Source organism: Lissotriton vulgaris, chromosome 12 (genome assembly GCF_964263255.1).
Source record: "Lissotriton vulgaris chromosome 12, aLisVul1.2, whole genome shotgun sequence".
NCBI lineage: Eukaryota > Metazoa > Chordata > Amphibia > Caudata > Salamandridae > Lissotriton > Lissotriton vulgaris.
Window position 1 is genome coordinate 301,855,685 of NC_141700.1, and position 19,412 is coordinate 301,875,096.

The following is a 19,412-nucleotide window of genomic DNA, read 5'->3' on the forward strand; positions in this document are numbered from 1 at the left end:
AGGAGAAAAATTCCTGAAACGCGTCTGGCAAGATGTGCTTAACTACTCGCCTGAAAACATTCTCTGCTGGCAAGCTGTCATTAAAATGAATTGAGCCTCATTTGATGTCCGGTGTGGTTCCTTCCGAAAACGGGCTCTGCAATCGATTTATATATATATATATATATATATATATATATATATATATATATATATATATATATATATACACTGAAAAAACCATAGGTTATAGACCATATATAGTTAGGGATTAGCATTTACAAAACCTTATTTTACTCGCACAAAACCATTGAAATTCGCATATATAGTTAGTTGCACTAACTATATATCGCGCACCCGCAATCCACTGCTGATGATGTCACATATTACATCATTCATGACATGGTCAGTGACATCACTGATGACATCACTGATGACATCTCAAATGACATCACTGATGACATCACTGATGACACCATCCAGTGACTGTATGTTTCTGTAAAGTTAAAATATGTCTTACATATTGAAGAATGAGTGGATATATAAGTGTCTGGATTAAGGATTTAGTAGGTGCATGACTGACTGTATGAGTGAGTGATTAAATGTGTCTCACTGAGTGCATGGGTTAGTGACTAAACTGTCTTAATTTGTGCATCATTATGTCTGTTGTTCTGTAAAGTGCTGCATGTGTTGATCAGTAGCTATATGAGTAACTATATGGGTTATTGATTGGTTGCCCAAGTATTTGTAGGGGAGACTGAGTGTGTGTGTATGGGTGGCTGGGAGGAGTGTGACTCTGTCCATAGATGTGTGAACAGTTGATTCACTAGATGTATGGGTTCAAAAGTGCATGTGGAATTAGCTGTATGGGCGGTTGACTGTGTGCATGAGTGTATTGGTGAGTGAATGGATATCTTAGTGCTACATGTCAAAGTAAGTACATATGTAAAACACAGTACATGTGAGAGTTGACATATAAAAATAACTGTGCATAAGATCCAGTGAATGTGTGAGTGGATGTATGGATCATTGTAAACTTGTATCAGGGATTGTATAAGAGACTAAATATGTGTTAGTATATGTTTGAAAAAGTAAGGTCTGCATAACTGTATAGTTGAGGAAATGGAGGTGTGATTGATTTTTTGCATGACTGACTAGGTGTGTGAGTAACTCCATGGATGAGTGACAGTCTGTGAGTGTCTGTTTACACTGATTGTATCTAAGGTTATATTACAATCTGAAGAGGTTCATCATATTATCACATGAATGATATTATCAGTGATGTGATGAGTAATGTCAAATGAGATGTCATCAGTGATGTCATTTGAGATGTCATCAGTGATGTCACTGGCCATGTCATGAATGATGTAATATGTGACATCATCAGCAGTGGATTGCGGGTGCGCGATATATAGTTAGTGCAACTAACTATATATGCGAATTTCAATGGTTTTGTGCGAGTAAAATAAGGTTTTGTAAATGCTAATCCCTAACTATATATGGTCTATAACCTATGGTTTTTTCAGTGAATTTTTATGGTTTTGTAAATGCTAATTCCTAACTATATATGGTCTATAACCTATGGTTTTTTCAGTGAATTTCAATGTTTTTTTAATAGTAAATAATTTTGCGTTACAACATTCAAGACATCTACAGAAGAGATGGTGTGCAGTTCCCAGATGAAGGGAATAGAATATTCGTCCTTTATTTAAGAGTGTGCATTGGAAAATACTTGTAGGTACCTAAATTAGCGACAGAACCTAATAGCTCTTTTCAGAGCTACCCTACCTCTGATTATTCAAAACGTTTATCTTTTTCTTACTTTTTTTTTGTCACCAAAGTACGCTCCCCGGTTCGCTTACTGGTGCGCGTACCGGGCGCTCCCACCGCAAAAGTTTTACTTTTTAAAAAAATTTTTTTTTTGCATGTATCAGCATCCTAATCCCCCCTCCGAAAACCTAGAGGGTCACAAAGTGTCTACCGTGCCCCCTTCTACCCATTCCGAACATTGTTTGTCCTCCATTTTGTGTCTCAATTCTACCGATACTCAAAATGGAGGACTCCCGTAACGCTGCCGGTTCGCGTACCGGGGAGCGCACTGGTAAGCACTCGATAAAAAAAGGTGGGAAAGTAATTTACAGAAAAACCACTACAGACACTTTCATCAAATATAGAATAGCCCCTACTACATAGCAGTCCCTACCATTTCCCCAAATTTGATGGAATTCCATTGAGAAAATTATGCTGTAAGCCTGACTAAATATCCTGAGGTAAATTACCTAACCAAAACACTTATGAAGTGTTAGAATTGACAACCAATCAAAATGCTACTTTCAATATCTTCTATTATTTCATGACATTTGATTGGTTATGTACCTGAATATATATAAAGAAAGAGAGAGAAACACAGCCATTTTGACTACTACTTCTTGAAGTACATATCAAGTGCATTTGAACTGAGAACTTAAACTTCTATTTGAAAGGTAAGATGTTATTTTAAAAACAGAAGTATGTTCTGTACTTTAAGTTAATTAGGAAAACATTTTCTGAGAGTTATATACTATCCCTCTGTAATACTTATAGAATAAGATAGACTTCTCTGTTTTAGTTATGTATGGAGTTACGCTTGTCTTGTATAATTAAGAATAGACTTAGACTTTATCACATACATTTTTAGATATTTCTACTTCCAGTCTGATACCATACACTGCCCAAAGAAAAAAATCACTGTTTAAAAAACCAAACTACCTGTCTGTACTTAAACCCAACAGTGCCCTATCTGTACTGATATATTTTTTTAAAATTCATTTTACAGCACAAAAATGGAAGGAGAGAAAAACAATAACGTGGAAATTGTTGCAGAATGCAACCAAGATACAGAAAATGAATCAGAATTCTTTGATGAATCAATGGACATAGAACTTCTGCAATGTGTTGAATCTGTGGATTTCTTAAGTGAAAATGAGACAAATTCTGACAAAGAATTATTAGAAGTTCTTTTTAATTTAGAAAACAAATCAGAAAAATAAATTTATATATAATAATTCAAAAATTTTTGAGACATTATTCATTTTTATATGTATTTTTTAAACTAGTAGCAAATTGATTATAATGTAAAATTAGACTTTCAATATACTGTGCAACTTTAAGTTTGCTCATAGTTACTTCCTTTCTTCCACTATATCATCTCCAATGTGTATTTAACATGTCTTTATCATGTCCTGCCTCCATGGTGTTTCTGCTTTCCTGACAGACTACGCTATGAATTCCATATACCACAATAACTTCTGAAACAACAATCAAGATATCTACAAAGGAAACAATGTATTTTTATTTTTAAACTCTGCATTGGTACCTACATGTTGGTACTTAAATAAAATAAATTTAAAAAAAGAACAATCAATAAACATACAATATTTGAACATTCTTTCATCCTATTTTCCCAATATTACGCTTCCCGGACCGCTTCCCGGTGCGCGTACCGAGCGCTCCCCCCGCAAAAAAAACGATATAAAATTCATTATTTTTTAACCCCGCGAGGCACTTTTAAAGCCCCCTCATCAAACCTAGGGGGTCAGGGAGGATGTACTCTGCCCCCTTATGCTCATTTCCCCCTTTGTTTTTGCCACATCTTGTGTCTTGATCCTACCGAGACACAAGATGGCGGCCGCTCCGGACTGTTTTGAATGTTGACAGACACCCGACAGCCAATCAGCTTCGCTTCGCGAAATTCCGTTACGCGTCAGGTACGCGAACCGGGGCGCTAACCGGAGCGCTGTCACAGATATATCGGTTTTTAAAAACGTTAATTTCTCAAAATCCACTGGAGCACATATATTGAGACATAGCAAAGGCACGTCGGGACGCTCAGAAACAAAATGTGCCATTTTCCTGAAAATTTCAGCCAATTCCGTCCACAAACGCCAAAGTTATTCCACATAGAATTTTCAGAAATCCCATAGGAAAAAAATCCTAACTATATATACCTACTGGCGACCGCCAGTAGGTTTTATATATATATATATATATATATATATATATATATCAATTTGCATTGAAGAATGAGTGGATATATAAATATAAATATCTGGATGGAGGATTTAGTAGCAGTGTGATTAACTGTTTACTTGACTAATTTAAAGTGTCTCTCTAAATATGTTGGATAGTGACTAAACTACGTGAACATCTGTATCACTTTGTCAGTTGTTGTAAAAACTACTTCTCCAGTTGGTTACTAGATATTTGAAAGTCTATATTAGTTATTGATTAGTTAACTGAGTATTTGTATGGGAGAGTGAATGTGTATGTGGGAGGTGGGAGGTGTGTGACTGCCTAAAGATGTGTGAATAGTTGATTTAGTAGTTATATGACGTTAAGACTACATGTTATAACAGTTGTTTGGGTGAGTGAATATCTTTATGGGTGTGGTGATGAGCAAATATCTCTCTTAATTGTACACGTCCAACAAAGTATAAAAATAAAAGGCAATGTATGTGTCAGTTGTTGTTTATAAATAAGTGTACATAAGACTCAGTGATTGTATGCGTGACTGTATGGATAACAGTATACTTGTAATAGTGATTTTATAAAACACTAAGTATAATTTACTAACTACATGAATAGATAAAGTGGTGGTTGTATAAGTGTATAGGTAAGTAAATGTAAGTATGATCTATTGTTTGCATAAGTGAAAAGGATGACTTTATAAGTGAATAGGATGTGTGCTGCTGTGTAATGTCGCTATAGGTGTATAAGTATATTTGATAGTGCTCTATTGATCATTGACTGTCTGTATGAGTGAATCTGTAGGTAAGTGATTAGATGTGTCTATAGATCTAGGAATCACTGAGTGGGTTTTTAGAAACATGTATTGGTGTGCCAATCGATTCAAATATGGTACTCTGTATTTTACTGTGAGTGATGAAAGGTTATATTAGTGTATGATGAGGTGTATCACGTGGATGATGTCATTTGAGATGTCATCAGTGATGTCACTGACCATGTCATGAAGGATGTAATATGTGACATCATCAGCAGTGGATTGCGGGCGCGCAAGATATAGTTAGTTCAACTAACTATATAGGAGGAATTTCAATGGTTTTGTACGAGTGAAATGTCCAGCTAACTATAACACCCCTAAAACCTACAGTTTATTCAGTGAATTTCTAAGGATTTTTAAATGCTAATTCCTAACTATATCATGCCTGAAACCTATGTTTTTGTGAATGAATTTCAAAGGTTTTTTAAATGCTAATTCCTAACTATATCAGGCTTGAAACCTATGGTTTTTTCAATGAATTTCAAAGGTTTTTTAAATGCTAATTCCTAACTATATCAGGCTTGAAACCTTTGATTTTTTCAGTGAATTTCGGAGGTTTTGTAAATGGCAATTTTTAAATCTAATAATTGTTTTTTTAAACTGATTTACTACATTTTTTAAACTATTTATTTTTAGATATTTTATCTTTTAAATTACATTGTAATTACATTATTCATTACATTACAAAATATACTTTCTCAGAATTAATTATTTTAGTTTAAATACTTTGCAAATAGGCAATAGACTTTTAAGTACAGTAGTTACAGTTGTTGCAATGGGCAAAACAATTTCAAACACAATGCGACATTGACCTCAATGTGTTTTTCTAGCTAAATGTAATTAGTTACTTTATGGATTACTTTTCTCACCACAGGATTGGATCCTAGATTCAGTCCTTGGACATCTCCTGTAAACGGTTGAGTAAAAGTGTTTTAGTTACATTAGTGATTTTTAAGGAATTTTATTGTATTTTAAAAGTTGACACTTAGAATCTTTTCCCATAGAATCACCAATGTTATCCTACTGGAGGAAATTCACTTAGCAGGTAAGTAGTGTTATCATTACTTTTTCTTACTCAGTGGTGGATCCTGGTTGCAGCACTGGTGCATCTCCTGTAAACAGTTGGAAAAATGTCTTTAAGTCATACAGTTGATTTTTTAGGAATATTTTAAGGTTTTGAAAATAGACACAGAAACTTTTCTGGTGAAAACCAGGCAATGGATTCCTATGGAAGGAAATTCAAGTTACTGGTAAGTATGGTTAGAATGGGGGGCGGAGCTAGCCGGCGTCGATGGCGGACGTGTGAGCTTTCGGCTCCTCGCCTAAGCCCCTAAAATATCCTGATAAACTATCCTACTGAATGCCAATTTAGCTGAGTTCGGTGCCTGGTGACCCCTGGTGCCCCCCCGACCCGGTTGAGTGCCCCGGAGTGACCGAGAGCTGTGGGTAACGACCCGTACACGGTCGGCGACGGAGAGAGGCACGGACCAGGCCTGAAGCCGCGACCTGCCCTGCGGAGCAGGCCGCACGACGTCACCTGACGTGCGGCCTCGACTTCCAGAGGAGCCGGAGAGTGCAGCACGTTGATACTGGGGCGGCGCACGGTCCGAGTGATCGCCGCGGCTCACTTGGGAGCCCATACGCAGCGACGTTACCACTGCAGGGACACTGCCGCTAGCACGCCCGTCGGGGCCGGCACAGTTCTGGGCGGTTGGCGAACTCCGACACAAGACGCACCCCGGAGGTTACACCTGCGCCGCAGCCGCCATTGTTGGCCCGTCAGTGCCAACGTTTCTGGGGCCGAGGAGTGAGCGGAGCACTACCCTAGCGACACTGCCTGGACGTTTACGGGGTGATTATCGTGAGACAGAAACCCTCCCTGGTGCTGGATCTTCATCATGGGGAAACACGATGCAACGCAGGCCAAACTCTCATTTGACCGCCGGAAGACGAAGGGGTCGGAGCCCCCGGCGGCGGAGGCCTCCCCGAAAGGAGCCACAGCGTCCACGGCCCCTACGGATCTTCGAGATCTGCTGGCAGCGATGGAGAAAGGAATCCAGGACAGCATAGAGGCAGTGGGCTCCAAGTTCGACGCTTTATCGTACCGCATGGACCGCATGGCGGAACGAGTAGACAAACACGCGGAGCGCCTCGACATGGCAGAAAGGCGCCTCACGGAGGCGAAGGAGGCACAGACCGAGTGGGACAAAGACCGTCGACAATTCGGCAGATTGCTCCAAGTGATCCGTGACAAGGCAGAGGACTTGGAAGCGCGCTCCCGCAGATCGAACATTCGCATAACGGGAGTGGCGGAATCGACTCGGACAGGCAAGATGGAGCTCTACGTGGAAAGCCTGCTGAAAACGCTTCTTGGGGAGGAGGCCTTCTCCCCAATGTTCATCGTGGAGAGGGCGCATCGTACTTTGGGCCCTCAGCCCCAACCTGGACTGCCACCCCGACCCATCATTGCCAAGCTCCTAAACTACAGGGACAGAGACACGGCCCTGCGGCTGGCTCGGGAAAAAGGACAACTACAGGTGGAAGGCATGAAAATATCACTGTACCCCGACTTCACGGCCAAAGTACAGGAGGAGCGCCGCCAGTTCATTCCGCATAAGAAACAGCTGCGCGAGCTGGGCCTAGACTATGCGATGCTGTACCCGGCCAAATTGAGGATTAACACCGGCGGGAAATAGTACTTCTTCACGGACCCTAAGGAACTACAGAGGTCACTGAAAAATTGGGCCAAAGAACGTAAGGAACACCGGCAGCAGCACGGAGAGGATTCGGGGGAGGCGTCGACCCTGGAGGAACAGGACTGAGGCAGTGCACCTGGTTTTTTCTGTACTTAGTTGCAAGTGTCATTGTTGGACATGCTACTGTGGGTACACTGTGTGTCTCCATATTATGAGCTGCGTCCTGGACCCAACTGGAGACATTGGCTGGGAGACGGGTGGAGTAATATCGCAGCGGCTCCTACTGTCTAGTTGCTGCTGGACCAATCTACAAATGCCGGTGAGGCGTTCACTGTGTTGTACTCAGGGACGGGTTGGGGGGCGGGGGGGGGAACTGGGTGAATTCAGTGTGAGGCATTGCAACACGATGGGGCTAAGGGGGGATGCGGAACTGGAGGAAAAAAGGACTTTTACACCGCTGGTGATTTTTATGCAGTTTCGGCACGCTTTGCCCCTGTGCTTTTGGTTGAGACACTCCCCAGGGAGTTGGGACTTGTATCGCCCGCTACTTTGGGGTACCTGAGTTGATGGGGAATTGTGAGGGGCTCTGTCTGGCCGGGTTGGGGGTGGTCAGCTGTGGGTGGGGTGGGGTCAGGGGGGAGGGCGGTGGGGCTAAAGTTGAGGGGTTTGTTGCTGTTCGGAAATTGAAGGGTCTGTGGTTTGCTATGAGTATCTGGCGAATGGTGAGTGCGCGTGAGCGAAGTGTCTGTCTGCTTGTCTTGAGCGATGATGCACTGTTTAAGGGTACGTCACCTCCCGATGGAGTTAATATGGCGCGTTGTGCTTTACGATGTCTGCTGCTGTAATGTCTGAACGCCCGCATGCCCGACGCGCGCTGTCCCTGTTGACCTGGAACGTGCGAGGGCTAAATGACCACCGAAAGCTACGGAAGGTAATGAGCTTTCTTAATAGACACCATGTGGATGTGGCCCTGCTGCAAGAGACACACCTGCCCGTCCACAGTAAGATGTTGCAGGCTAGAGGGTTGGCAGGGAATATAGTAGCAGCGGGTTTCACCTCCCACGCCCGTGGCGTGATCACCTGGGTTAACCCCGCCTCGAAATTGAAACTGACCCCGCTATCTGTGGACACTGAGGGTAGATATGTAGTGGCTAGGTGTACGGGGAGGGGGCTGGACCTGCTCTTGGTAAACGTTTATGGCCCTAATCATGATAGTCCGGAGTTCTATGCAGCACTGTCGGCCACCTGTAGGTCACACACGCACGCCAAGATGCTATGGGGGGGGACTTCAACTTTGTATTTGACCCTGACAGGGACCGTTCTGCGGGCCCTACTCGAAGACCAGTTGCGTCTGCTGTCTACATGAGAGCAGAAATGACGAAGCTGGACCTGGTGGATGTTTGGCGGGAAAAGCACCCTACGCAGGGTGGTTACACGCATTACTCAGCATATCACAACATACACACTAGGATAGACTACTGGCTCGCCTCCTCCTCGGTGCTGGGCGGCATCAGCTCGTGTGCAGTTCTCCCACGCACGTTATCGGATCATTCCCCGGTCCTGATTAGTCTCTCCACCGACAGAAGAGGGATCCCGCCTTATACTTGGCGTTTCCCGCCCTATGCGCTACTAGACGACGCCTTCCGAGGGGAATTGGCGGAAGATATAGAAAGATTCTTCGCCACCAATACTAACTCCGTAGATAGCTTCTTCACTGTGTGGGAGGCCTTCAAAGTCTATATCAGGGGGATGGCCATGTCCAAACACTCCAGCGTCCTACGCTCCATTAGAAGGGACCTCTCCGACTTGGAGAACAAGATGGCGGCCCTAGAGAGGGAACAGCTGGCGGACCCGGAAGGAGTGGCGGGACGAGAACTAGTGCCCATGTTGGCGGAATATCACGCGCTTGCGGATAGAGAAGTCCTCTATATGGGAAAGTATGCCACGGCTCGGGCTTATGGGGAGGGGGAGAGGCCGGGGGCCCTGCTGGCCCGTATGGCCAAGGGATCCCGTAAACCGTTAGTGGTAGATGAATTGCAGACCCCGGAGGGCAACCGGGTGGTTGAGGAAGACCAGATACTGGAGACGTTCCGACGCTATTACTCGGAACTGTATCGTTCTAGGGCGGGGGGTGCGGAAACCGAGATTGACGACTATTTAGATTACATCTCGATGCCGTTCCTTAAGAACTCAGACAGGGAATTTCTAATGGCACCCTTCCATGGGGATGAAATTCTGGATGCCCTGGGTGGCATGCGGTCGGGGAGCGCCCCAGGCTCTGACGGCCTCACGGCTGGCTTTTACAAAGCATTTAAAGACTTATTACTCCCACATCTGATTGCCCTCTTTGATACCATATGCGAGGAGGGAGAAATGCCGCCCTCAATGCGGGAAGCTCTGCTGGTTACGGTCCCGGTACCAGGGAAGCCCCCGGACCACTGTGGATCGTACCGTCCGCTCAGCTTGCTGAACGTGGACGCGAAGCTCTATGCAAAGGTTCTAGCCAACAGACTCGCGCTGCTGGTCCCGGACCTGGTGGCGCCGGAACAATCGGGCTTCGTACCTAGCAGGAACCTAACCTATAACATCCGCACAGTGCTGGGAACGATACAGCATGTGAAGCAGGAGAATCCCGCCTTGGCGATATTCCTAGATATGGAGAAGGCGTTCGACTCTGTCGAATGGCCGTTCATGATTAGGGTATTGCGCAAATTGGGGCTGGGAGAACCGTTTTTGCAGAGAATAGGGGCACTCTATCATCACCCTTCGGCCCGCCTGCGCCTCGGCGACAGGGTCTCGGAACCGATACACATCGGTAGAGGTACTCGACAGGGATGCCCCTTGTCCCCCCTGTTGTATGCACTGGTGGCTGAGCCACTAGCGTGTGCCATGCGGGAATACCATAGCCTGGAGGGTGTCAGCTTCCCCACATATAAGATTGGCATCTCGACTTATGCAGACGACACCTTACTGTATGTCCGGGACCCAGTAACCAATCTGTCGCCGATACTCAGGGAAGTGGTCCGCTTTGGGGCGCTGTCGGGACTCAAAGTGAACTGGGACAAGTCCATCGCTTTCCCCCTGACCCCAGTCACGCAGCCGTTTGAGATGGAGTATCCCCTACAGTGGACGGACGACTCAGTGCGATACCTGGGCATCCGTCTCCACACGGATCCTGAGATCCTGATCCGCGACAACTACGGGGTCGCATTTACCAAACTGGTGGACGATGTGGACGCTTGGATTAAGCTCCCCCTCTCCTTGTTGGGCAGAATTGCCCTTATAAAGATGATAGTGCTTCCCCGGTTCCTCTTCCTATTTGTCAACATTCCGGTGGTATTGTCGAAATCATTCTTTAAGCGCTTAAACCAAGTCCTAGTCAAGCTCGCCTGGGGCGGAAAGCAACCTCGTGTCAAATGGGCGACACTGATACTCCCGTGTGAAATGGGGGGACTGGGGGCGCCAGACTTGGAGCGCTACTACCGGGTGGCACAGGCGACCCATTTACATTCCTGGATCCACGGAGATACCCGCATTCCACATCTCATACTAGAGAGGCTGTTCGCCGACCCACTCCCCCTGCCAGCCACAATTTGTCTCCCAACAGACCGAGCAATCGGGCGGATGGACTCGCTTAAGGCGACGAACCATGCATGGCACGCACTGCTGAGAGACCGGGGATGTGCCTTACTGTACTCCCCACAGATGCCGGTGGCCTGGGCCCTATGGCTAGATCCGCTCAATGAGAAGGGGGTGACAGAGGCCTTGAAAGCCCTCGGTGTGCATACAATGGAGGACTTGTTCTTGGACGGTACGCTGAAAACCTGGGAACAACTCCCCCCTGTCACCCCGGCTCCGTCGCTGCTGCAGAGGTTCCAATATCACAGGATACGGTCGGCCTGCAGAGAAATACTGGGCCCCGCGCTACAGAAGCCGGAGGAGGTCCCTGAACTGACACATATCATCAAAACGAAAACTCCGGCTAAATTGGTCTCTATGGTTAACAGGCTTGGACCTTCATATCAGACATTACCCACTTCGGCTCCTAGGGCGGCGTGGGAAGCGGATCTCCAAACCCCCATCGACGATGCTATGTGGAGCTATTGCTGCGCCAACACCCGTAGGGTCTCGCTTAATGGCAGGCACCGCTTGGTGCACTTCAAATTTCTACAGAGAGTATACTATACCCCGGAGCGACTTTACCGCTACGGCCTGCGTGGCTCCCCGGAGTGTGAGCGCTGCAGGACCGGTACTGCTGATTTCTTTCATTTAGCGTGGCTGTGCCCGGGGGTGAGTGCTTTCTGGGAGGAGGTCTTCGCGGAGTTGGTTTTAGGGGAGCCGCTGTTGAGATCCCCATTGCTCGCGCTATTGGGTTTCTCCAAACCGCTAGCCCCTGCGTTGCGTAGATTAGTGGATGTAGCGTTGCTGTTGGCCAGAAGGGTGGTGGCAGCGTGCTGGATGCGCGGACCACTCCCCGCCAAGACGAGATGGCTCAGGGATCTCCAATACTGCTGCACTCAGACGGAATTGTACAGCGAGCTGCTGCCGCCCAAGAGCAGACCGAAGTCCTTTTGGGATCTCTACAAGGAGTACCAACAGAAGGGGGAGGTGGACGACAGTGACATGTCGGCAGCCGAGGAACATCAGGATGAGGAGTTAGAGAATGCTATGGTACTGAGGCAATCACCGCAGGGGGGGCTTTAATGTTCTTATGGGGGGTGGTGGGTCCAGGGAGAGCGTAGGCGGTTGACGGGGAGGGTGGGTCGGGTGTGTCATGCCTTAGTGGACAGGGCAAGCGGGTGGTGGGTGCAGAACATACACAGTGCATACACGACATCACTCACACAGGAAGCGTCACTAAGACTCCTTCACGGTACTCAATAGCAAACGGGGAGGGCCCGGGGGGTGTTTAGGGGTAGTTTAGGTTAGTTTTTCCCTTTTCCACTTTTCCTTTCCTGCCCTTTCCCGGTTCTTGAAAGACCGTACTAATATGTCTCCTTTCGGTGACTGTCGACTGCCTTGATGCTAAGCTGGGGGCCAACAGTGCACGATAACATTGTAATGTGGTGAATGATGCCATCAATTCACGCCGCCGGGCCTCCGGGATGCCGGCACACAGGCTGTGTATAAGGTTCAGCGGACTTGCCCCCAGGGCTTATGCAAAGTTTTGTGCACTGTACAGTCGAACTGCAATGACAATGTATGCTGACAGTTGGCGATACTCACAATAAAGGTCTTTTTTCAAAAAAAAATAAAAGTATGGTTAGAATTACTTTTCCAGGATCAGTACTGGGCTCAAAGATGCAGGACTGTGGTCTCTCCTGATAACAGATGAGTAAATTGGAATTCATAGTTTTGGCTGCTTTTAGAGGAATTTTTTTAAGTTCCAAAACTCCACACTTCGAAGAATTTCCAAATGAAACCAGTCAATGTTAGCCTATGGATGAAAATTCAAGTTACTGTAAGTATGGTTAGAATTACCTTTCAGGATCAGTAGTGGGCTGACAAATGCAGCACTGAGGTCTCTCCTGATAACAGGTGAGTAAATTGGAATTCGTAGTTTGGCTGATTTTAGAAGAAGTTTTTTTAAGTTCCTAAACTCCACACTTAAAAGAATTTTCAAGTGAAACCAGCCAATGTTAGCCTATGGAAGGAAATTCAAGTTACTGTAAGTATGGTTAGAATTACTTTTCAGGATCAGTAGTGGGCTGAAAGATGCAGTACTGAGGTCTCTCCTGATAACAGGTGAGTAAATCAGAATTCGTAGTTCGGCTGATTTTAGAGGAATTTTTTATAGTTAAAAAACTCCACACTTGGAAGAATTTCCAAGTGAAACCAGTCAATGTTAGCCTATGGAAGGAAATTCAAGTTAGTGTAACTGCAATTAAAATTACTTTTCAGGATCAGTAGTGGGCTGAAAGATGCAGCACTGAGGTCTCTCCTGATAACAGGTGAGTAAATCGGAATTCACAGTTTGGCTGATTTTAGAGGAATATTTGTATGTTTCAAAAATAGACACTAGAAACTTTTCTGGTGAAAACCACACAATAGATTCCTATGGAAGGAAATACAAGTTACTGGTAAGTATGCTTAGATTTACTTTTCAGGGTCCGTACTAGGCTCAAAGATGCAGCACTGACGTTTCTCGTGATAACAGGTGAGTAAATCAGAATTCGTAGTTCCGCTGATTTTAGAGGAATATTGTGCTCAATAGTGAAGGAAGGGGGCGGGGCCTGAGGTGACATGTGTGCAAACATGCCCTGTGGCGCGTTCTAGATTGGGGAATTAATTCCTCTTCAATCCTGTGGTTCCCTGTGAGCCAACTAGCCCACCAGGTACCTCCAGTATGCGCCAGGGAGCAGTGTTGCAGAGAGGTGTTCAGAGGGCACACCACCTTTTTACAACACTCTGCAACGCAGCTCTGTGGCGCATAATGGTGGTACTTGTTGGACTAGTTGGCCCCTAGGGGACCTCTAGATTGAAGAGGAATTCATTCCCCAACTTAAAACGAGCCACAGGGAATGTTTGCACACATATCACCTCAAGTCTCGCCCCCTACCTTCACCACTGTGCAAACACACCCCGTAGCGCGTTTTTAGTTGGGGGATTCAGTCCCTTGCATACTGGGGGTCCCTGGAGGCCAACTAGCCCACCAGGAACCTCCAGTATGCGCCAGGGGGCTGCATTGCAGAGAGGTGTAAAAAGGGGCGGAGACTCATTACACCTCTCTGCAACGCAGCCCCCTGGCGTGTTTGCAGAGGGGGAACTAATTCCCCTTGCATACTGGGGGTCCCTGGGGGCCAACTAGCCCACCAGGAACCTCCAGTATGCGCCAGGGGGCTGCGTTGCACAGAGGTGTAATCAGGCCCCCCCCTTTTTACACCTCTCTGCGAGGCAGCCCCCTGGTGCATTTACAGAAGGGGAACTAATTCCCCTTGCATACTGGTGGTCCCTGGAGGCCAACTAGCCCACCAGGAACCTCCAGTATGCGCCAGGGGGCTGCATTGCAGAGAGGTGTAAAAAGGGGCGTTGACTCAATACACCTCTCCGCAACGCAGCCCCCTGGCGTGTTTGCAGAGGGGGGACTAATTCCCCTTGCATACTGGGGGTCCCTGGGGGCCAACTAGCTCACCAGGAACCTCCAGTATGCGCCAGGGGGCTGCGTTGCACAGAGGTGTAATCAGGACCACCCCTTTTTACACCTCTCTGCAAGGCAGCCCCCTGGCGCATTTACAGAAGGGGAACTAATTCCCCTTGCATACTGGTGGTCCCTGGGGGCCAATTAGCAGGAACCTCCAGTCTGATGACACTGATGACACCATCCTTGTGACAGAGAGACTGACCTCCTTTCACTGTAAAGTAACCCTTGAAACACATATTCAAAAATAGAAACTAACATTTTCAAAAAAGTGGAGATACCTATACCAGTTACAACAACCAACTCAGTAATTCCACCATTTACATACACATCCACTCATTCACCAACAGTTCTATATAGTCAGTCATACATATACTCACTCATCATATGTAGTGAGACACCTATACATCCGTTAACACACCGATAGTCTTCCATAAGTTGCTCACACACATATTCACACATGCAAATAAAATATTGAACATCCATTTTTTTGCATATACAGCTATACACACACTACCACCTTACTTCTAAGGAAACTTACACATACTTACTCTCTTAAACAATCACTTATAGAAACACATACTTATTTAATTATTTAAACAAGAACTCTTTCAATATCTGACTCTCACATATACTCACTTATATACACCAATGCTCACATATACTAGATTAAAACATATGTAGTTACTGATAAAGACACCAGTAAGACAGTCATTCACTTACTAACACATACATATACACACTCATTCACCCATACAGTCCAGCACATATGCTGTCTTCAAAACACATACAAACAGTGAGTCAGTCATTGATGCATCTGTGTGCTAAGTAACACCCCCACCAAATCATACAGACATTTATACTGATACTAAAAAAAACATCTAATAACCCATAAACACACATGTATCTACTCACCAACCCATGCAGCCACTTATACACAAAGTGAAACACTGATACAAACATTTAAATATTTAAACAATACTCGCTAATATATGTATTCACTAAGATACACTTAATAAGCCAGTTAACCAATCAAATTTTTTTTTTAAAACATCCATTAAGACACTTATTTAAACATGTATTTTTCCATCGACCTTTACATATACATATATAAAACATATTTATTTTTCAGAAAGACACACATTCACTGGATGGTGTCATCAGTGATGTCATGAGTGATGTCACTGACCATGTCATGAGTGATGTAATATGTGATGTCATCAGCAGTGCATTACACGCGCAAGTTATATAGTGAGTCCAACTAACTATAACGTGGGAATTTCAATGGTTTTATTTCAGTAATATTTCCAGGTAACTATAACTGGTGTGAAACCTATGGTTTTTCATTGAATTTAATAGGTTTTTTTAAATGCTAATTCCTAACTATAACTGGTGTGAAACCTATGGGTTTTCAGTGAATTTCAAAGTTTTTTTAATGCTAATTCCTAACTAAAAGTCTCACTTTATAAGTAAGACTGTTAGCGCTCTAGTTGTTCTTTAGAACACTCTGGTACATACTATCATTGGGCTATAGTTGCGCTACATCTGGCTGATATTTGGGCTACATTTGTATTTTTTTGTCTCTGGTGGCCATCTTTGGGCTACATTGGGCTACATTGGGCTACATTTGGGCTCTAACATATATAAAGCCCAAAGTAGCCCAATATATATTTTTTAAAAGTTAATTTTCTTAAAAACAACTGGAGCATATATCTTGAGACATAGCAAACACACATCGGGCTACCAGTCCTTACAATTTTTCAAATTTTTATTTTTCATATTTTTTAAAAAATAATATTTTTTTTGTCTTGGAGCGCTCCCGGTGAGCGCCCCGGTGAGCGCCCCGGAAAGCGTAGTATTTTGAAGCACCCCGGTGCGCGAACGGGAAGCGTCCCGTTAGCGCCAAAGTCGCGATCGAAAACAACATCGTGACGCGTTGCGTAAGTGTAACGTATCGCGTAGCCGCGCGATGTGTCTTATGACGCGCTGCGTAAACGCACCCGGAAGCGCTCCGCGGCATGGCCCGGAGCGCGTAACGTAAGCGTGCCAGAGCGCGTAACGTAAGCGCATCGGGTCATGTGACTTGAAAATAACACTTTTCATTGGTTCTCATCATTTTTTTCTCCAAATAATGAAAGCCCCCTCCTTTTTTCCTCATTCTTACTTTCTTCATTGAGAGAGCAAGAGCTATTTTTGAGGAAACAATGGCATCACTTGTTGCTGCAGCTGGTGCACCTCCACCACCAAGAAAAGAAGGTCCACCACCACAGTTTCTTGGAGGACAAGAAGAAGAGGAGGAAGAAGAGGAGGAGGATCAACAACGAAGGCGCTTCCTCCCTGAAGAACCAAGACAAAGGCACGTTAAAGTGCACATCATTTGGCAATTTTTTCTTTTCCAGATGACCAAAAAAAGGTGAACGCCCCCAAAGTCACCTGTCTTATTTGTGACAAAGTTCTCTCCAGGGGCAATCCCTCAAAGAAATATTCTTTTGGTAATTTTACCATGATCCGCCACATGGAGAGGTGGCTTCCCAATACTTTAGCCCAGGCTGAAGTCCAGGAACTTCGAAACAACCCACCCCCTGTGGCCAGCACTTCCTCTTCTGTACCCTCACTTTCTGGTCCTGAAGAACACCAAATGGTGCCAAATATTCAGCCAAAATTTGGCAAGCTCAAATTTGTTTGCATTTTCTGTGGCAAAACATTATGCTATGGTGAACTTAGCGTCACCTTAATAAATAATGCTGTAGATAACCACCAATGCAGCAAGGAAAGAAAACAGTAATTCTTTTCTTTTTTTTGCTCCTGTTGAGCCGTTTCCAATTCCCTGTTTTTTGTTTGTTCCCTTAAAAAAACCCCAAAAAATATAAAATTGTTCAAAAACACAAAAAAATAAAAAAAATTCAGAAAAATAATAAAAAAAAATAAAACAACAAAAAGAATAACAAAAAAAGTTAATTTTAGAACTACTTCCCATTTATAAAATATTGGCAAAAATTTTAAACTCTGGCATTCTTTTTTCTCTTTTTACCGGGCGCTCCCTCCGCGACAATCGAAAAAATAAAATCTTTTTTTTGCCCCGCGAGCCCCTTTTATAGCCCCCACATCAAACCTAGGGGATCAGGGGGGGTCTACCCTGCCCCCTTATGGTCATTTCCCGCTTTGTTTTGGCCACCTCTTGTGTCTCGATCCTACCGAGCCACAAGATGGTGGCCGCTCCGGACTGTTTCGAATGTTTACAGACACCCAAGAGCCAATCAGCTTTCTGCGCGCAAGTCGCGTGGCGCGCCCGGAGCGCTCCCCGGAGCGCGTACCGGGGCGCTGTCATAGATATATATATTTCTTTGAACCTAAATTACTCAAAATCCACTGGAGCACATATCTTGAGACATAGCAAAGGCACATCGGGCTACCAGTCCCTACAATTTTGCCAAGTTTGGTGGAAATCCATTCAGCCGTTCGGGCTAAAAGTGAGGTCGACCGCCCTATGGAAATTAACATGGGGAAAACGCGTTTTGGGACCCCCTTTTATCTCGGACCCAGCTTTACGAATCCCCCCCAAACTTTCAGGGAAGGACCGGGGCGCCGCGAGGTCATTTTGAGGACATTTTCAGGCAGATTCGTCAACCGGCGCCAAAGTTATTCCAAATAGAATTTTTAGATTTAACATTGAAAAAAAATCCTAACTATAACTACCTACTGGCGACCGCCAGTAGGTAATATGTGTATATATATATATATATTCATACTATACAAAATTATTGTGTCATACTTATTGAAATTATGCTGCTAGTTAATATATGAGCTATTGTTTTCAAATTCTTACACAATTGGAAATATTAGACCCAACACAAAGTAATGTACATAGATGAATTCATTTACAATGTACATATATTTAAGTGTTCTTTTTCTACCGATTTGTGTATTTCAAACATGCTCTATTTTTTATAAAATCTGTAAATTCGATTTTATTAAATGTGTATAATGATCGGGATAAAATTCAAGTGTTCCATTTGGGCACTCTCGTTCTGATTACATAAATGCAGCAATACCATGTATAGTATTTCTTCTATTGTTATGACACAATTCAAGGCACTGTCACTTTAAAAGTCCTGCTCAATGTTACGCAGTTTGTCATGTGATCAAGCCTCCCTGGAGGCGAAACGCGTCATGGCGGCAGTGCTGGCTTTATTAAATTAAATCACCTTTTCACCAGCACTTCTGGGTCGGCTCTTTGTTACTTTGTATCCGGGCATTTCGTGCCCTGAGTGACAAGCTTCGCTATATATATATATATATATATATATGTATATATATATATATATATATATATATATATATATATATATATATATATATATATATATATATTGCTTTTATTGCAACTGAAATGTTTTTGTTTGTAGGTGTGTTTTTTATTCTTTTTTTCAAAATGTTGATTTTACAAAGAAAATACAAGTCAGCGCAACAAGCGCTCAGTTTGATTTTCATGCATTGTAGGTATGGAAGCATATTCTTACAGAAAAATAACATTGTAATTAGGACTGCTGCGTTTAGTGCACACATTATGACAGATCATATATATGTTATAGAGCAAATAGACAAATAGAGCAAATAGACATCTGTATTTCTAAACTGTGTGGATTCCTTCATCTCCAATATATGCAGATGGGATCACGACATCATCATCACTTTCCATGTCGCAGTAAAAGCCCTCCACCAAGCCCAGATTTTTCTAAATGTGTTGTGGCATCACTTTTTCTGCTGTCATATAGAGATC